This window comes from Manis javanica, chromosome 3 (genome assembly GCF_040802235.1).
Source record: "Manis javanica isolate MJ-LG chromosome 3, MJ_LKY, whole genome shotgun sequence".
NCBI lineage: Eukaryota > Metazoa > Chordata > Mammalia > Pholidota > Manidae > Manis > Manis javanica.
Window position 1 is genome coordinate 153,922,210 of NC_133158.1, and position 6,000 is coordinate 153,928,209.

Below are 6,000 nucleotides of genomic sequence, written 5' to 3' on the forward strand. Positions count from 1 at the left end.
TTTCCAGTTGTACCAAAACTGATGCTTGTTATAGAGGAAACACGTTATTGTCACTCAATAATAGACTTAATTTTTACCTATTCTCTTTTATTCCTTATCTTGTGGAATGATTGTCTTCATAACATCACCAAATAAAATATTGATAAGATAAAGTGAAGTTTATTGCTTGGGTTTATTGTGGTTAGGGAGAAAGATACTTCTATGGAGTCTGACAGTGTCTCAGAGGAGGAAGCTGAGATATTTACTGAGACTCCGAAGTCTGGTTTAAGATGGATCATTCAATGGGAGGTGGGGGATGGATTAGAGGGTGGGAGTTTTAGGTCAGGTTGGGTAAGAATTAAGATATAATAGTTTAACATCAGTAGATGAATGGATAAAGAAGATGTGGTACATATACACAATGGAATATTATTCAGCCATAAGAAAACAAATCCTACCATTTGCAGTAACATGGATGGAGATAGAGGATATTATCCTCAGTAAAATAAGCCAGGCAGAGAAAGACAAGTACCAAATAATTTCACCCATCTGTGGAGTATAAGAACAAAGAAAAAATTGAAGGAACAAAACAGCAGCAGACTCACAGAAGCCAAGAATGGACTAACAGTTATCAAAGGGGAAGGGACTGGGGAGGGTGGGTGGGAAGGGAGCGATAAGGGGAATAAGGGGCATTATGATTAGCACACATAACATGGGGGGGCACAGGGAAGGCAGTATAGCACAGAGAAGACAAGTAGTGACTCTATAGCTTCTTACTACGCTGATGGACAGTGACTGCAATGGGGTATGTGGGGGAACTTGGTAATATGAGTGAATATATAGTAACCACAATGTTGCTCATGTGATTGTATATTAATGATACCAAAAATAAAAAGATATAATAGTTTAAGATTCACAGCTCCAGAAGGTCTCCAAGATCTAACACTCTGTGAGTCATTATATCACATTTTCTTACCCCAAAGCACAAAGCCAAGCCTCTGGGCAAGCCCTGAATCTGAGGATTCTGAAAAGCCCACCAATCTCCTGATCCCACCCAAAAATCTGTAAAACCTCAGGCATTTGCAAAGGCATCAGTTCTTGATTCCTGATTTCTGGGACACTGGCTTCAGTTGGGTTTTTTAATATCTCCAGGCTCTTTTTTCAGTCCATATAAAATCAGAGTTCAGTTTGGGAGGGATAAACGAGGCAGTCAGTGATTGGGGAAATGTCACCCCACAACTGCTTTATGAAGAGGACAAAAGGGATGACTCTTTAAGTCCCATACCCCAAATCAGAACTTCAATATTTAAAAAGGAATTTGTAGCAAAATCAATATAAAAGTCAATTATATTTCTATACACTGGTGAAGAACAATCTGAAAATAAAATTGAGAGAACAATTCTATTTAATAACAGTGTCAAAAAGAATAAAAGAAAATCGTATGACTCTTCCTCAAAAAAATTAAACATATAATCACCATATGTTCCAGCAATTCCACTTCTGGGTCCATACCTGTGACTCCAGGAGGGAAAAGCTTTCTCCCAGCCTGGGGAAAATTACCTTTGAAACTGAAATCAGTAAAGGAAGAAATGAAGTGGGAGAAACTTGTTTATTCCTCACAAGCAGTTATCCACTTCTGCTCCCCTGTGTCTCTCACCACATGGCTGCAAAAAAGGGACCCCACCCAAACTTTCTGGTCCAGATATGTCCTCACTCCCCCTCATAATCACCTATTGATGTGGAGATAGACTACATCTCTCCACCCCTTGGAAACACCTACTGATACGGAGATGCAGTAAGGCCAGCCAAGAGATTCTGGAAATATTGCAATTATCCCCACAATACCGGAAAGGATTGAAAGTAGGAACTCTAAAGATATTTGTACAGCCAAACTCATGGCAACATTAGTCACAATGGCCAAAAGATGAAAGCAACCTAAGTGTCCATTGATGGATGAATGGATAAATAAAGTGGTGCATCCATGCAATGGAATATTACATGGCAATAAAAAGAAATGAAAGTACTGATATACGTTACAACATGAATGAACTTGAGAACATTATAAATGAAAGAGACCAGAACCAAATGGCCATATGCTGTATAATCCCATATGCACAAAAATAGGAGAATTGGCAAATTCATAGAGCGCAAAAATAGATTAGTGATTGTCAGATCCTTGGAGGAGGGCAGAATGGGGAAAGAATGCTAATGTCACAGGGTTTCTTTTTGGAGTGATGAAATCTGGAATTAGATAATGGTGATAGTTTCTCTGAATATACAACTCTGAATATACTAAAAACCACTGAACTTTAAAGTGGTGAATTTCATGGTATCTGAATTATTATATTGCAGTTTTTTTAAAAAGGAAGCCCAAAACAATCATGTGATTTTTGTTGTGTAAATGATCAGTAGATTAAAAGGAAGTGATATGAGCAATCTGGATTTATTCAACTTGAACATACCTTCATACCTGTAGAGTAGACATCCAAAGAATCATCTTTAAAATTGTTATCTCTGGACTGGGATTAGCCACAGAAAGAAGTAATCACACTGAAGTTGCAATTTCTTGGTATAAATTCCTAATTGCTAAGAAAGGTACTTGACTGAGATAGCTTGGATTAGGTATCCAACCTTTGAGTCAAACAAACCTAAAGATGGAGGGAGGAGGTGGTTAGGGGTAAAAGGAGGAACTGCTACTACCCTACCTCTGGGCCAGTCAGCGGTGGCCAGGGCAAGGGTCACTTGCAACTGCATGCATGTAGACGGGATGGAGGAATGGAGGAGGCAGGCCCAAGGGGTATAGGGGGTTGGGCAGACAAAATAAGGCCTGTGTACTACATAAGCAAAATTGATTTGTGATCTCTAAGTCCTGTATAGCTGTTATAATCAGAAACTTTTGAATGAAAAGTTTTGCTTCTCTGGGTGTTGGTGATTACCACAGGTCATGATTTGCTTTCCCTCCTTCCAGAGATGAAGAAAATACTTTCTCTCTGAACTCTACCCAGGGTATAAGAGAGAAAAGGAGGAGAACTAACCCTTTCATAAGCCTCCTGGGTCCTAACCACCAACACTGAACCAAGAAACTGTAGATGGTACAGAAACCATGTTTTCTACATTATCTCCCTTTGGCCCTTTATAGAGTGCTTCATATATACAGTAAATGATGTGGCCACTGTTCATACTACACATGGGAACCTTTGGTAACATTTGTAGTAAGTTATGTGAAACTCTTTTCAGGATTGGCTGCAAGGAACTAGCACCCACTTGTGATATTTAGAATTTCACTGGCTACTACTAATCAAAACCTAAAGTGACAGTGTCCTGGAAGGTTATTTTTCTGCACTTAATATGACCTAAAGGGGGACCATTTTGGTTTCACCTTGTCACCAGGTCCTACCCCCTCCTATTTCTCTCCTCCACCACCTTTAGCACAGACTTCTCTTCTCCAGTTGCCATGTGACAGAGTTCCAGCAATCTCATCTGCCTCCCGTGCAAGAGAGAAGCAAAGGGGAAGAACCAAGGATATTCCTCCCAACTGAGTCCACCCTTGTTAAGAAACTTCCAGGAAACCTCACCCAATGACTTCACATTAACTATCCCAGTTGCAAGAGAGCCTGGGAATTATCTTTTTAGTCACACTGAATAAAACTGGTTTCAGTTAGTGAGGAAGAAGGGGAGAATGAAGATTAGTGAAGCAACTGACAGCCCATGCCAGACCATGGAAGCCAGCTCATGTGAAATGGGAAGGATCCAGGGGGCCAACCGAGGGCAGGAAGCATGGTCAGGCCTCATGGGGGTAGACATGGAGGCGCAAACCAGGAACCATAAGTTACTGAGAACCCAAGTGGCCATTCTGGACTTAGCTTTTCTGAAGGTACATGATTTCTAGCCTTTTCTTCACTTAGCATACTTACCTTCTACTTTTTCTGTCTCCCATCTGGCTCTTTGTGCCTCAATGCACAACGCAGAGAATGGCCGCTCCCTAGACGCCAAGTTCTTCTGTCCTTTGCTCAAGGAAACTTGAGAGACCACAGAGCATTACCTGAATTCTGACTTCCAGTTTACCCAGAAAGAGAATTCTTTCCAAAGAATATCTCCCTTTGGTCAGGAGTTACTCCTGTCTCAATTATCTGTGGCCAAAGGGTCACTCAGTACAAGCATGTCTGCTTCATGTATGTGTGTGAGTGTGGGGGGTAATTTTCAAAGGATCAGTCAGTCCTTAGCCAGAATGGGGGCTTTCTCTTGTAAGTAGCCATAATACAATAAAATGAACTTTGATTTGTAAAAATATATTTGGTCATAAAGTTCAAATTTAAAAAATATTCTCCCCAACAATACGAAATCACTGAGGTCCAGCCAGACCCTGAAATGCCTCTGAATCATCATGTCAAGAGAGGGGTAGGTTAGATCCTATGTCAACCTTAAGTGCTTTCTCTGTCATTCTCAGTCTTTACAAAAAACTGTCATTTATTTCTGAGCTGGGTGGGGATGCCCAGCTAGTCAGAATATCCCATTCTCTGGCCTGCCAAATAAATAAGTGTTTACTGTCTTCCCTGGAGGCTGAAATGGTTTTGGTCAAATAGGCTTCACATTTCCATGAGTTTTAAGATGCTGAATATGGGCCAGCTCCACCCCACCAAGTGTAATTGTTGACAGCTGTGTCTTGAAAGGGTTTCTTTTGTTGCTCATCCTGCTGAGTGAGCTGAATTGCTTCATTAACATTTAGGCCATGTTACATGTTCAAGTGCTTATGACGTATTTGGATTTCAGATGAGTTCGGTTTTTAAAAAAATTCTTCTTCCAAACATGACAAGCCTCCATTTTGGTAATGAGTTTTTGTGTATATGGGTGCTATTAAAAGCAAATTACATCTTTGTTCATTTGTCATGCAAAGATGTATAGAAATGACTCTTACGGGTTGACTTAGTTATTAGGACCTTTTATAATTGTGATGAGCAAATTTCAAATCAATCCTTAGTGTAACTGTGAAGGTTGGTGCTTTACCTCCCAAGAAGACAGTGTCAGTTTCAAAGGGTGTTTGGTGGAGGAGGGGAAGGGCTCCAATTTAAACAAATCATAGGCTTCCCTAAGCCACCCCAAATGAATATACAAATGAATTTAAGCAAAAAACAGCAAATCTGCTATGAAAGTCCAGCTTCAAGATAATTCTCCTTACCTACCCTTCTGAAGAGATTTATGCTCTAAACCATTTCTCTTCAGAAGCAGTAGCAGTAAGCAGTCCCTTCTCAGCTTGAGGCCCCAGGAAAGGGAGAATTTCTGTGGCATATACTAATGCCTTACCCTCTATCCGTTCTTCTTGCTAACTTCAATTATTATGAGGGTGACAATGTGCTGTGCTAAAAGTACTTGCCTTTCAGACTCCCTTGCAGCTAGAGGTAGCCCTTGTGACCCAAATCTTGTCAGTGAAACATAAGGGAAAAATGAATGAAACTTATAGAAAAACTTATCAAAGGAAACAGATTTGTCTGGAAATCTCAAAGGACTTTGACCATTCACTACTTTTCCCTTATTTCTTGTTACTGTCTTGGACACTGCTGCAATGGCTGGAGAGGCAATATTCATCCTGAATGGAAAAGGAAGACAGAAGGAGCCTGGGTCCCTGACAGCAGCCTTGAGAGGCTGTACCATTCCAGGATGCCCACCTCTGGACTTTCCTTGTCTGTTTAAGCCACTGGTAGGGTTTTCTGTTTTTTGCAGCCCAACATATTCTTGAGACCTTCCATAAAGGCACAAAGAGAGTTTTCTGGGTTTTGGTTGGGGTCTATTCTGGTTATCTATTACTGCATAACAAATTACTCCAGAACTTATGACTTCAAGCAATGACTATCTTATTATCTCTCTTGGCTTTGTGGGTCAGGAATTCAGCAGTGTCAATTGGGAAATTTTTCTGCTCCATATGGTGTTGAATGAAGTCACTGGGTTGCACTCAGTTTGCTGATGGGCTGACCTGGAGGATTTAAACAGCTACACCCAAATGTCTAGGGAAGCCAGTAAAGCAGG